This window comes from Acipenser ruthenus, chromosome 23 (assembly GCF_902713425.1).
Source record: "Acipenser ruthenus chromosome 23, fAciRut3.2 maternal haplotype, whole genome shotgun sequence".
Taxonomy (NCBI): Eukaryota; Metazoa; Chordata; class Actinopteri; order Acipenseriformes; family Acipenseridae; genus Acipenser; species Acipenser ruthenus.
Window position 1 is genome coordinate 25,023,341 of NC_081211.1, and position 14,659 is coordinate 25,037,999.

Sequence of the window (14,659 nt, forward strand, 5' to 3'; positions counted from 1 at the left end):
GGAAACTAGCTCTAAAAAATTGTGTAAGGAGTTTCAATTGTACCAAATTTAAACCAAAACTGAATGATTCCAGTAACGTTATATGAAATAGATACCCACTCCCAAGCGCGCATAAGCATACAATACACCATAAGCAACAGCACCCAAGCTAAGACCATTCTGAAAATAGCATTGGGTTTGTTACAGGTGAAGTGTAACTGCAATCGGATCCAGGGATACCATGGCAAAAACATTAGCAGACTGCAGTAAAGCAGAAATCCTGGTAAAGCACAGGCCAATCATGGATCCCCAAGGTAGAATAATGACAAGGGTAGAGCAGACAATATGTTTAACAAAATCATTTGGAGTCAATATCAAGGAACTTTTGCTGTTGCACTCTTCTTTATTTTCACTTAACAAATTATATTTTCGATCCACCACTGTTTAGATAGATTGAATAGACCCCCCCCAATGTTTATTATAGGATGCATTCCCTTTACATTATACTATGCAAAGCAGACCCATACATTGGTAGAATTTCCCTTTGTATACTGCAGGGATTAGCTACTGAATTAGAAAGCATTGGATAACAAATCATTTACACATCACTAGTGGAAATTCAGTACTAGGAATGAGCAGCTGCTGCTAATGTACTTTGGACATTCCTGTAGTGCATACGTTATAATTAGGAACACATAGATGCAGTGCTGTCCCATTTGTCAAGAGGGGTTGTAAGCATCCCTAGCCAGCACAGCTGTGTGAACACACAACATAAAATAGATGTGCTTCTCAGCAGAACAGATCCCTCGCCACCATCCGTCTTTAAATTGTGCTCATAATATCTAGAGACCGTCAGCTCCAAGATGAAACACACATGTATTGACAAGCAATAAAAGCTCAGAACTGCCCAGAAATGTAGCATCGGTGGGGATACAAATACATCATTTTCAATTTGTGTTGCCAAAAGCAGAAATGGTATAAAACATCTATGTTGTGAAGTAGGCTTCAATTGCAAAATGCAGTCACTTTCAAGTAAGACCTATAGGGGCAGATTTTCTACGTTGGGCAAACTGGCCATTTAATAAATGTACTATGGAGCGGGCAATTTCCCTGCAGTTTGCCGGGAGTGGAAGATATAGACCAACATTGTTACATATATTGAAATATGCATTCACTTCACTGACTTACTTATGGCCGGTAAGCAGATATTACATTTTTAAACACTATCATGCTAAGTATGTAGGCATGCTTCCTGGCTTAATTTCCTCCTGGGTTGTACTAAAATGCACTAAAGAGGCTTGAAGAGGGTACTTTTGAAGATTGCCATTATTACTGTAATAGCTTTGAGATTTCTTGGCATTGTTAATTTTTACATTTAAATTAACAACCTGCTAGTGCATCAGCCTAACCGTCTTCCCTGCATTAGTCACATATATTATAAGGGGACTAAATATCCATTAAATGGTTTTTTTTTGTATTAATAGATATTAATGTTTTATTTTGAACCACTCAAACAATTTATAATTCAATTAGCACATCCACTACAGAAAGTGAAGACTTCTGTTATATACTAATGTCATGAACAGTATTTGTTTTACTGTACTTCAAAGATGCAAGATGTATCGCAACATTGGTCTCAAATGTGCAGTTTTGAAAGAAACACATGTTACTGCAAACATGTATTTATATTTTAAAACATGATATCTGCAACTTCACAGCGTTAAATACATCCCTGTTTGTAAGCCTTGCTTTCAGGTAGTGGTATATTTTCTTGTTCATTTCATCTTGTTACATTGGCCCCATCCCTTCAAGGTCAACTCTTCTGTCATAAACTCCATACTGGGCAGCAGTGTGAAGTAGTGGTCAGGGCTCTGGACTCTTGACCGGAGGGTTGTGGGTTCAATCCCCAGTGGGGGACACTGCTGCTGTACCCTTGAGCAAGGTACTTTACCTAGATTGCTCCAGTAAAAACCCAACTGTATAAATGGGTAATTGTATGTACAAATAATGTGATATCTTGTAAGTCGCCCTGGATAAGGGCGTCTGCTAAGAAATAAATAATAATAATAATAATAATAATAATAATAATAATAATAAATAAATAAACCAACCTGCTTTCCCAATTGACTGGCATGCTTTCAGCCAGTAACATGCTTCGACCCATGACTTAGAAAGTAAAGCAGCAAGAGACTTCCTAAAAATACACCATTCTGAGAAATGCTACGATTTAAAGAAAATACATGATTCTTTCAAAACTGCACATTTGAGACATATGAAGCAAATGGAAGTGCGAGAAATAGATGATTTATGAAATTATTTTGTTGCTACAAACACTACTAATGAGCTATAGCTTTAATAACTTGAAGAACACTCAATCATAGGCAGCAATATTATGTTTATCGTGGCGCATGTCACTTTTTATTGGAACCTGACAAACTGACAGGTGCAAAGAATTTCACTAAATTAACATGCATTCCTCCACACTTATTTTCTTCTGCTATATCCGATACCTCATTAACTAGGCATTATACTTTACTTCACCTGATTTTTTGGCAGATCATCTGGTTTACAAGCATACTGACACAAATGTTACATATTATGCAGTGGTGCCAATAGGTAAGAAATAGATTTTAAAAGCCTTTGTTATCACTTCTTTAACCTCACATGTGAAAAGACGAATAGATCCAGAAAAGATATGGAAGTGTGATGCATATGTATGGAAAAGATATGGAAGTGTGTATATGTATGGAAGGGTGACACGTCTGCCAATCTGAGTTAATTAAAAGCAGATCAAACGAGTATTCTTAAAATCGAGATTATATGCTTTGCTGGATACTGGGTTAACAGTAGATGGTAAAAAAATACATCATCAAACATCAATTATCTCTATGAAACTCTCAATACTGTAGCTTTAGAAATAATAACATAATCTGCTTGAGTAATAATTAGCTAGTACAATTGTGAATATATAATAGTATTTGGTGGTTTTGTACTAACATTTTTCAATGATAGTGATTAAGGAGAGGTAAGAGCTGCAATTACAGATAATTAAGTGCGGTTGGCACCATTGTTTTATTCTATTTAAATTGCTATGGCTTTAACTGTTCTAGCTAGTTGATTCATGTCATCTTGTCCTTATGCAGATAAGGGATTCTTGTTATTTTACTGCAGTTAAAATGTGATACAATAGGTAAGAAACAGGCCTTATTTTAAAAGGGGAAGTCTTACTGGGGATTTTTAAGATACATTATTTACAAATGCGCAACATATCAGTTTGCAATAGCAAATAAAATATCTGAAAAGCATGCTTGTCTCATTACACTAGTTCACATGGTCTGACTGCTGTGCTGCAAATACCTGGCCAGTGAGCGCTCACGTTGTGTGCAGAGTGGCGTTGCAAAGAAACACGGAGAGCTCCATTAAAAAGTCAGTTGTCACTAAAATGTGTACCCACTTGAACTGTGATCAAATGAACTGGTTCTCATTAATTCAGTGGCTAAGAAACGGAGGTCAAACCAACTTGTTTAACATCTCTCTATTGAACCCAGCCAAATGTCGGTCTCGTATTACGCACAGATTTAAAAGTGAACTCATGGCCGCACTTCAACGTCATTTTCCAGTAGGATTCTTTGAAGTGGAAACCCATGGCTTGTGTTTATAGCAGCAAGCAAGGACTCGTTTGGGGCTGTACAATGTTTTCACAAACTAAAAACGAGACACGTGCCAAGACTTTACCCTTTAAAGGGAACTAATCTTTGGGTCACTAAGAGAGGGTAGCTAGACTGAACCCCTTGTAAAGATAAAACAGATATTTGTGTATACTCTGACCACAGGTATTTTATTCCTCTCACCTTTTCTTCTGTACGGGAAGTCTCTGACATCATCTTAATAGGACTGAGAACCTGCAGAAGACCAAGAAAATGACATCAATTATATTATATATCAATTATATCTGAAATTGTTTATATATATATATATATATATATATATATATATATATATATATATATATATATATATACACACATATCTATACATCTGTATATCTATACATCTATTATAATTATTATTTATTTCTTAGCAGACGCCCTTATCCAGGGCGACTTACAGTTGTTACAAGATATCACATTATACATTATTTCACATTATACAGATATCACATTATTTTTTACATACAATTACCCATTTAAACAGTTGGGTTTTTTTACTGGAGCAATCTAGGTAAAGTACCTTGCTCAAGGGTACAACAGCAGAGTCCCTCACTGGGGATTGAACCCACGACCCTCTGGTCAGGAGTCCAGAGCCCTAACCACTACTCCACACTGCTGCCCATCTATACATCTATATCTATATCTGTACATTTTATACAATAGTTTAGCCAAACAGCAATTTGTAATCAACACAACATTAGGATAGTCTGCCTTTCTGAAAGACTAGTAGCATTATTTTGTGTTCAAATACACTGCATATTTTAGAAAAGTTAATATGGCTACAAGGGCACACAGGAGCTCAATAAGGTAGAGGGTCGATATGGATACAAGGATGTAAATGTTAGCATAAAACTGCAGCGTCTTGGTAAAGGAGGCTGATGTATCAGTAAACACTTCTAAGCCTCTTTGGCTGAAGAACAGGTACTACAGAAACATTATGCGAATAATGTCTACGTGCTGCGCAATAATAGGATTATACAAAGGATTAATGGATTTGACGTAGAGCGGATTCCATCAAAGTAAAGGCAGCTGGATTTCTCTTAAGGCTGAATGAGTAATATGAGAAACTACAAAACACACAAGAAAGTCATTTAAACCCCGTAGCAAATGTCACCTTTAAATCATACAGAAGTGAACATGTAGCCAAATATACACACTTTTCAGCCATGCAATACAATATAATGACAATGTATCTGAATTACACAGTGGATTTACCTCCATCTAAATCAAATGCACTAATTAACACAATAAGGTATTGAGTGTGGGTTGCTTATTTTCAGTGTCAAGGGTTGAAAACATGCCTTTAACCCTTTAGCCCACATTTCAAAGGATGCAGGAAGGTTGCACGGACGGTGATAAGTAATAAATCAACCAGTTGCAGCCACAGGAGACACCTTTACTGAGCAAGACATTGGAGCTGTTATTTAAAGAGCTGTGCCAATGGACAAGCGTACTTTGCTGAAGGAATTGATTGTATCATTTCCTTGGCCTTTTGTTCCTTATTGAATGCTAGCATCCCGACAAGAGACAGTATTTGCATAAAAAATAAGCTTGCACCTCTTGACACCAGTTTCTTTAATATTGAAAACATTAGCATTCATCTTTAATGGAAGCTCTTGTTTCATTCAGACATTTAACATTTAGCATTATCAAGCAGCAAATCTTCTTACACTGATGGAAATTCTCTCAACTGTATTTGCTGTACTGTATTTGTACAATAAATATTATGCATCCCTGATGCGCTCCAAAAAATCTAATTAAAAGTAGTTATTTATTAAGCTAATTCAATATTGCATATCTGTTTAAACTTACAGTGTAAAATAAAATGAGTTTCTGATAAACACATTTTAGTTGGAAAATCCATCAGATGGGGATGGCTGTGATTGCAGTGGCATGGGTGATAAAACAGGTGCATTCTACTTTTAAATTAAAAATCGAAGAGTTAGCTTTTTTCTTTGTCATCATGTTTGCAACGTCACTGCAGTGTACATTGGCAGCTTGGTCTGCGAAATCAGACGTTAATCATTAAATCTACATACAATTTAAGAGGCTTCTTGGTGAGGTAGGTAATATAAATATTTCAGTAAGGAGGAAGGAAGAAGGTGGGAAGTGAGGCAGAGAACAGTGGTCCTTACACGTTGTGTGAACTGCAGGTGATTGTGTTTACATGTGTCCCACTCTAAAGATCTTTTCAATTGTGCACATTTTAAAAAGACCCTATTCTTGACAGTTTTAGCTGTATTTGTGCATGTTCCAGATCTGCTGTGTGATGACTGTTCAGGATGACAGTATAAAGAAATGTTTCTGTAGTCCTGTATTACACCATTACGAGCCAGGCATTTGATCAGGTGTTTAAGTTTGAGAAAAATACGTAGACACACACACACATTTCAGGGGTGTACCCCAATATCTAAAAATATAAAGACAGCTATTAAACCCACATCGGTATTAAACCCACATTTAAATTTCAACACAACATCTGTAGGACTTTAATGTTATTTTAAGCATGCCTCAATGCCTTGAATTTCAATTTAATTTACACTTCTAGAATTAAAAATGTGAGACGTCACCATGTGGCATTTTTAAAGCATATCAATTTAAAAATAAACAACCCTGCACCCCTGAATCATTAGTGAGGTACTGTGCTGTGAAAAGTGAGATGGAAAACTTGGTGGTCTGCTAGGTTACCATATGACTCCATGTACAGTAGGACAGTTTGGGACAGTTCAGGGTTTTCAACTCACATCGCAACACATTCTGGTACATTTACCCGTCTCAGGTACCTTTCCCAGCAGGACTACACTTACCAGCATGCAATGGGGTGTGAGGGTTAGGGTTGAACTGTCCTTGTGTACATGGAGTTATATGGTAACCTTAGTTCTGGCTAAGTTACAGTCCAATATTTCTGGTATGGTTAAACAGAAGGCACTAAAAACCATCCAGTAGTTACTTAGTTAATGCCATCAAGGTGTAAATGATTTAAATGAATACATTACACAAAATGAGAAAAAGCAACCATGCACACATTCTAAATAGTTGGTTTCAAAGGAGGTATTGACTAATGGCCTGGGGTTTCCACTCTCCCTTATTAAGTTGTGTTTCAAAAGTCCCTTCATTTAAATTAAATATCCCCATTTAAGGAAGATGCATATGAAAAATGATGTAATTTAAGAGTAAAGGAAAATGTGAAACAGGCACAATAACAGAAAGTGTTTTTCTAGCACATATCTCTTAGATTAAATTGAGAGTAAATTAAATAAGTCATACATTAGCATTACAGCACAGTGGGAAATATTATCTGATGGGTATCGACAAGAGAGAGAAAGACAGCCCTGCATTGTCACTGAACCTTTTCAACATTTTTCCCATGCCACAACATCTTTTTGGCCCATACCAAGTCTTTGTTGTACAGTATCTTCCATTTTTATACAAGTCAATTCAAGGTTACTTCACGATCATGCCAAAGCATATAGAGGTTCTGACTGTGGCTTTAAAAGAAACATATTTAACATGAAGAGTGATGCACCTCGTGTTCCACTGGGGACACTGGAGATTACTTTCTATATTACAAAAATATATATATATATGAAAAGTATCCCCATGATACCAGGGGTTGAAATTGAGTTTACTCTAGTAGCCCTAGGCAGACACCGGTAAGACCAATATATTTTCCAGCAGTAGCCTTTTTAAAAGAGATGATCTATCTATGCCACACTGTCCTGACAAACATAGGTTGGGGCGGCAGTGCGCTGAGATCTTGTAGGGTCTGAATTGGATTAAGATCAGCCTGCAATGCATCGGTACAATCCCGATAGGGATGGGTAATATAAAGCCGGCAACATCCACTGGAAATCGCACTGGGGAAATGAAACACTCCCCCTGGTCTGCCCAATCACTGGTATTAAATCCAGCCCAATGTGATGGACCTAGCTGACAGCTCCAGGCAAGGTGACCCCATCATACGGGGAATAGAAAATGCTTTCTGGATTTATTATTTAAAAACTATGGTTCCTAATGGAATGAATGTTGAGTCCTTTTATGATCTATGTCAACTTACATTAAGACATGTGAATTAATAGATCTGATTATGTGGTTTCACATTGTCCTTCTTTTGTATTGCTGTATTAATTATATGTACCATTTTTTAATGAACTTGTTATTTCTCTTTTCTATTGGGGGTTATATTGAATCCAGTGTTGATAATCTTTACACAAGCCTTTCTGATTGATTGCACCATGTAACAATTTTTTTTTTTTTTTTTTTGGTTCCTGGGTAGTAAGTGTTATTTCCTAATTGCTTATGCCTCAAAAGTATAGAAAATGGCTATTATTCCCCACAAACTTTGCTTTTGTGACCAGGACAGTGATATTTTGAAATTTACCTATTTTCCAGAACATTCCAGATAGATTCAGTGCTGAGTAAACTTGGAGTAACTTCTAGAACTTTCCAGTAATATAAATAGTAGTATAAATACAGGGGCCTTAAGCCCACCAGTTCAGTTTAGTTCCAGCTGCCTAAGTGGATACATATCTGCATTTTTCTGAGATGGCATCAAGGTCATAGGAGACTTCAAAATGGTGGCATTCCTGATGGGTCTCCAAGGCGGTTTTACCAAGTTTCCCTGCTATCTTTGCCTTTGGGACAGCAGGGACACCAAGGCGCACTACCACAGGCAGGACTGGCCACAGCGGGCCGAGTTCTCTGTGGGGAGGAACAACGTCAAGTGGGAGTCACTGGTGGACCCCCGGAAGGTGCTGATGCCACCACTGCACATCAAATTGGGCCTTATGAAACAATTTGTCAGAGCTCTAGATAAGGAGTCGGCAGCCTTCAAGTACCTTCAAGACTCCTTCCCTAAGCTGTCTGAGGCAAAGGTCAAAGCCGGTGTCTTCGTCGGAGCACAGATAAAGAAGATTCTGGAGTGCAATGAATTCCCCAAGAAGCTCACTAGTAAGGAGAAAGCGGCTTGGAACAGCTTTGTCGCAGTGGTTCGGGGCTTCCTGGGCAATCACAAGGCCGAAAACTATGTGGAGCTGGTTGAGACTCTGGTGAAGAACTACGGCACAATGGGCTGTAGGATGTCTCTCAAAGTCCATATCCTTGATGCTCATCTTGATAAATTCAAGTAGAACATGGGAGCGTACTCGGGAGGAGCAAGGCGAGCGCTTCCACCAGAATATACTGGACTTTGAATGCCGCTACCAAGGACAGTATTACGAGAACATGATGGGAGACTACATTTGGGGGCTGATTCATGAAAGTGATTTACAGTATAATCGTAAATCTCGAAAAACTACTCACTTCTAAATCTTTTGTAGTCATTTTTGTATTACTTTAGTATAAATACATGTTAATTTGGATTCATATGTTGTTTTTTTCTGACTTTATGTGAACGAAAAGACACAAATTCGCCCGTTTTCTCATTGGAAATAGGTAAATTTCAAAATATCACTGTCCTGGTCACAAAAGCAAAGTTTGTGGGGAATAATAGCCATTTTCTATACTTTTGAGGCATAAGCAATTAGGAAATAACACTTACTACCCAGGAACAAAAATTGTGTTACATAGTGTTGTCATTGATAATGTTCTTAACTTTTTGTAGATTTTCTAGTGTTGTGGAATTATATTCTGGCGACATTGTAGCAAACTCTTGATTAACTGGCACATGAATGTACTTTACTAATGTGCAATTATATTCACCTGTTCCTTATAACCTCAATTGTATTTAACTGCAATTATACACTTGTATGTTGCACCCTGACGAAAGCACTTCTGTGTTGAAATGCTTGTGACTTAAAGATAAGATTGAAAAGTTTATGAATGAAAGATATTTTGGAGCGCAGCTGAGTGTGCGGTTCTCTCTTTCTCTACACTGATTTATGGCTTCAGCCTCGTGAACTTGCACCTTGTCTACATCTGTGTGCAGATCCATTTTTTCCTCTTTAATCCTTTTCCACAGCTAGAATCAATTTGAGAGCAATCTAATAATTTCCACTAAATTAGCAGAGAAATACCATGCCTTAAAAATGAAGACACAGCTTGTAATGTCTGTTGCTAATGGCCCTTGTATTATCTTTGAGTAACCACTGTTGAATCATAGTGCATTAACAGGCATGTTGTGCCAGGAAACAGAGTTGGTGCTGAGTGCTGAATAATGGGTGTTGAAGCAAAATTAGATGCTGTGTACAGTATGGTAGGTTCTTGTAAGCCAAAAGAGAACATCATACATTATGCACCAAGCAAATTCTTACAAGACAGAATAGCCTTTTGTAAGGTCTATATGTTCAATCACTGTCTGTAGTCCAGCTTGCTCTTCCTATTTGCACTTTACATCCTTAATGAATAAGAAAGGACAATAAATATATGTTGGTCTACATATGATTATACAGGCAAGGTACAACATTAAGCCAGTTTCTATGATTAAGGTTTCTGCTATAGGAGAGTCTACAGAGTGTCCCAAACACAGCTCACCAAGTGCCACCCAATGCAATACCATAGTGATCTGCTTGTCAAGTGGTGTCTTCAGACATACAGTACTAAGTAGAAATCATTAGGCTTCCTAAATAGTATAGCTACCCTGTACTTTAGTCCTGTAATACCCCAAACAAACCGTTCTACAGTCATACTAAGTAAAAATAGCTCAACACTTTAACAATGTCAGGTATTCTGTGATATAGACTGTACATGGCACCAGGCCACGTAGCAGAGCATTTTGGCTAATTAGCTAATCTGTACAAATACACAGCACTCTAATGGATGGTCCTTTGTGGGCTTTATCAGACCACAACAGAAGAAATGTACTTTTAATCTAGGACAGAATTATTTTAAAATAGTTGAGTCAGAATAATTGAATTACAGACCCATATCACCTCCTGTCTTCGATTAGCCTTTTTGCTGACAATTACACTTTGTTATAACCCCATTTTAACTTTTCCCATAAAGATTTTCCTACACAAAAAACACACACAAAAAATATATAGATTTCTAAAGCGTTTTATACTTATGTCCCTCCATAGACCTTTTAGGGTTCCTCTCCGTGGGACTACATCAGACGAAAGGGTTTTCTAATTTAGGAATGTTGACAAAAACTGGCTAACCACTTCATATAGCAAAAGACATATGGGACAGAAAGCCACATTTCCTTAGGTTAACCCTGGTGACTTTCAAAAGACAAGCTATAGAACTGCATCACCTGTGTAGAGGAATTAGTACAAATGTATATTTGAATTAGTACAAATGTATCATTTCATGGCTATTAGTGTGTAAAAACCTGCAGAGCGGCTGAAAAAAATAAATGGCGTTTCGTGTGCGCTTATAAGTAGAAACAACGTTTGACTTGAACTGTAGTAGTTTGCTTGAAAGTTGCAGCACTGCTTCATTCGTCTACAGTAAACATATGTATCAAACAGTGCGGTTTAATATAGAGTGCATTTTTGTCTCTACTATTGTACAGTCTTAAATAAAGTGTTACTTACTTGGTCAGAAATGCCATTCTGGGTTTTGTTTGTTAAGCGTCTGTGTAAACGTCTGCCTTCTCAAAAGTTACAGTCTATGTATTCTTTACACGCGAGCAATCACAAGCATACCTGTAGCAACGTGACATTGTATCTCAGGTGAGAGTACTGGTCTTAGGGCGCTACTTCACCTAGTAGAAAAACCAGTTGAAAAGAAACGCAAACAAGTTAATAGTACCCATGAGTCAGGACAGCCAATCAATCCCAGATTTAACGAGATCTTCATTTACTTCCAACATTTACGCCTCTAATACTAATTTGGAACGCCATTTATATATATATATATATATATATATATATATATATATATATATATATATATATATATAATTTTCTTTTTTTAGGAAAACAAAACACCTTTGCAGAAGGTTAGCAAATTCGTTTTCAGAAACACTGGTTATAAAATGCAAACAACTCTGCTGTTTATTGTATTCAATGGGGTGGACGGTTAAGAGGCTCACCGCAGTAGTATCGTCTCAGAATGCCGGCAAATGTCATGAAGTGCTTTTTGTGGGTGGGAGTGGGGTTGAGTACTGTTGTTAAGGTGGTCTCTGTGTGCATGTATTAGGGGATTATTCCAATACAAAGTTGTTCATTAGCTTTTCTCTCTGTGGTAATGCAGGCACCCGCCTCGCCCTGTTGTGTTTCTTTGCTATGTTTAAAAATGATAAAGTGGCATTTGCTGTTTCAGTTTAGTTGTAAACTGTAATAGGTAAATCAGTTTTTTTTTTTTTTAATGGGGCATTTGGATTCCTATTGTTATGCCACGTTCAATGCAATCTTACATGGTCAAAAAGGTTTTATGAATGTAGATATGTAGGAAATTGTGTTTGAGAGTTTGACAGTTTTCTGCTACTGCTGCACCTGTTAGGTGTGCCTGTAAACCTTACTTAAACTGCATATATGGCTGTTATGTGTCACAGATCGCATGATTGACATCAGCCTGAGTATTGGTGCAAACCATGGGAGGTTCCCATTGTCTTTGTCATATGCATGTCAATTAAAAGTGTACAGACAACAAAGCCACATGTTTAAGTGTTGATAACAATAGCTCAAGGAATGGATTTATAAACACTAGATTTTTCGTTTGGTCAAATTGATAAGTGCATTAAACAGTGTAAGATTTCTCTTTTGTCAATGTTTCTTTACCAACTTTGCCAGAAATTGATCATGCATTATCCTGACTGCTATCTCTAAATATGCTTGTCTTTGTTATTTATTTTTTGTTATCTTATCCTTGCATTGTGTTACTTGTTCACCTCAGCTCAGGAACATGCAGAACCACTGTTTGAGGAACACAGACTTGTAATGTAATACAATATGTATCATAGTTATTGACCAGGAAGAGTACATTGAAAACTTTAGCAAGTTGACATGTACCTGTATTTTAATTTGGGAGGAAAAAAAGAACCAGAACAGTCAAGAATAGATAAACCCATTTTTATATATAAATCCACTGCCTGGCCACATTATCAGGATCTATAAGGTTTGCCTTGATCACAGCCTTGAAACAAGATAGCATATATTCCTCGAGATGCTGGAAGGTGTCTCAAGGGATCCATTCAGTCATTAATATATCATGCAGGCAGACAGAGGATTATGATAATGAATGCATCATTCCAGTTCCTCCCAAACATATTAAATTGGACCGAGAACCAGGGACTGCGGTGGCAACGGAAGATGCATGAAGTCTCTGTCATGCTTCTCAGAATATTCACAGGTATGGTGGATGGGTGCATTAACTTCTTGAAAGTAGCTATCGCCATCAGGGTAAGTGCAGTATTGTTCAGTGGACTTGATCCACAACAATGCTTAGATAAACTGCAACATTATTTTGGCTTTACAGTAGTAGTCAAGGGTATACCAGGAAAACATGTCTCACACCAGGGGGGTGCCAGGGGTAAACAGGTCCTAATAAAGGTGCCAGGCAGTGTTTATTCACAGTAGAGATTTTATACAATAGAAGACTGAAAAGGGGGCTTAACAGCACACTCTTTAAGCAACATATTGTGTATTAAAGGTAAGCTTGAGTTGATGAGTTTGAAAAATAGGCTAGCTTACCATCACTGTTGTCCTATCCTATATCTAACTTGTTAAGTACAGCACATTTTGGATTCAACATTTTAACACAAACAATCCACTGAATGTCTTTTGTATATGAACAGGTAAATAGTAATACTTCTTGTCACAATGATATAGTCTGTGGATTACTGTGCATGATGCAGTGATGCCTGTGTATTGAAGAAGGTGCAGATAATAAAATGCAGGACAGTGTTCTTTTGAGCAGCTCTTATTCCCATTTACCTAATATTCCTTGCATTACATCCAGATGGTTTACGAGCAGTCGGTATACATCATAGACATACTAGCCAATGTTTTATTAAATGTTTATATTTGTGTCCGTATTAAATGCAAAAGCTTAAATTGTTCCCAAATACCAGAGATGATAACAATTCAGCAGCTCAATTTGAAATAGATGCAATCCATGGAACGTTTTATAGTCATGAAAATTGGATTTTTCACTCTATTTTGTTTGTTACAAGGACATACTGTACAGCTTTGCTACAGTCCATAATCAGACACAACACCTATAACACAAAAAGGCAGTACAGTTGTTTATTTTTCTTTGGGATTTCAAATCCTGCTATTTTGAGAGAACAGGACACAGTAGTTTGGATGAACACAAAGGGTGTCATTTCCAACACAGTGTGACGCTGAATCAGAGAGGAAACAACGTAACAAAATAGCTTTAATTACAAGATGCACTGAGTGTACTTGAAGACAACTGTCTCTCTCACTAGTATAAAAACCTGGACTCCGCTCAGAAGACTTTTATCTCCTTGTAGACTCTGATAAATGTACTCAGTGCCAAATTTGTGCATGGTGCGAGAAACCAGGCATTACAATGGTCCACTGCACAGCCAGCCTGAAGGAAAAGGAAATAGGCTACAACTACAATGAGAATCAATACAAAATATCGAAATGTATTTATTACTCACAAAAGAAACAACTTTTTTTAGACGAAATATACACACATGCAAAACTGGAGTCTTGTACATGTACAGTTTAATCACCAACCATTAAGGCAAAGTTTTTATTATTTTTTTTTTAATTGTTTAACAAGTGGAAAATAAATGTGATTTTAAAAATATCCACTGCTTTCTTCTAAAGTGCTCATTAAAATGATAGCTGGCAGTAAACAAAAAAAAAAAAAAGTTTTTTTTGTTTTAACAGCCAGTTAAGAGTTTATGTCAGGATACAATCCAGAAGTTTATAGAGTCCAGATATGCACAGACATTTTGGTGAAAGCATGCATTCGGGGCTCTTTCATGCCAGTCATTCGTATGAATATGATCTATGCTCAGCAGTGAAGAATCGTATCTCTACAGGTATATTAACAGAGTGTAGCTGGTGCTGGCATAGTTGAGAGATCACGTCATCACATGATTTGAATGG

General features: G+C 37.1%; 1 protein-coding gene across 4 annotated transcripts in view; it reads right to left on the reverse strand.

The window, feature by feature from the left end:
* Nucleotides 1–11,392, reverse strand: part of LOC117412986 (phospholipid-transporting ATPase VB-like) — a 76,513-nt gene extending 65,121 nt beyond the window's left edge. For 3 of the 4 annotated variants that reach the window (XM_058996938.1, XM_058996939.1, XM_058996940.1), the window contains exons 1-2: nucleotides 11,165–11,392; nucleotides 3,831–3,881 (exon numbers count right to left, since the gene is read on the reverse strand). The gene's annotated coding sequence lies outside the window, so the exon portion shown is untranslated. The remainder of the gene's footprint in view (nucleotides 1–3,830; nucleotides 3,882–11,164) is intronic. The other variant, XM_058996941.1, reaches the window with a different exon arrangement.
* Nucleotides 11,393–14,659: the final 3,267 nt, after the last annotated feature.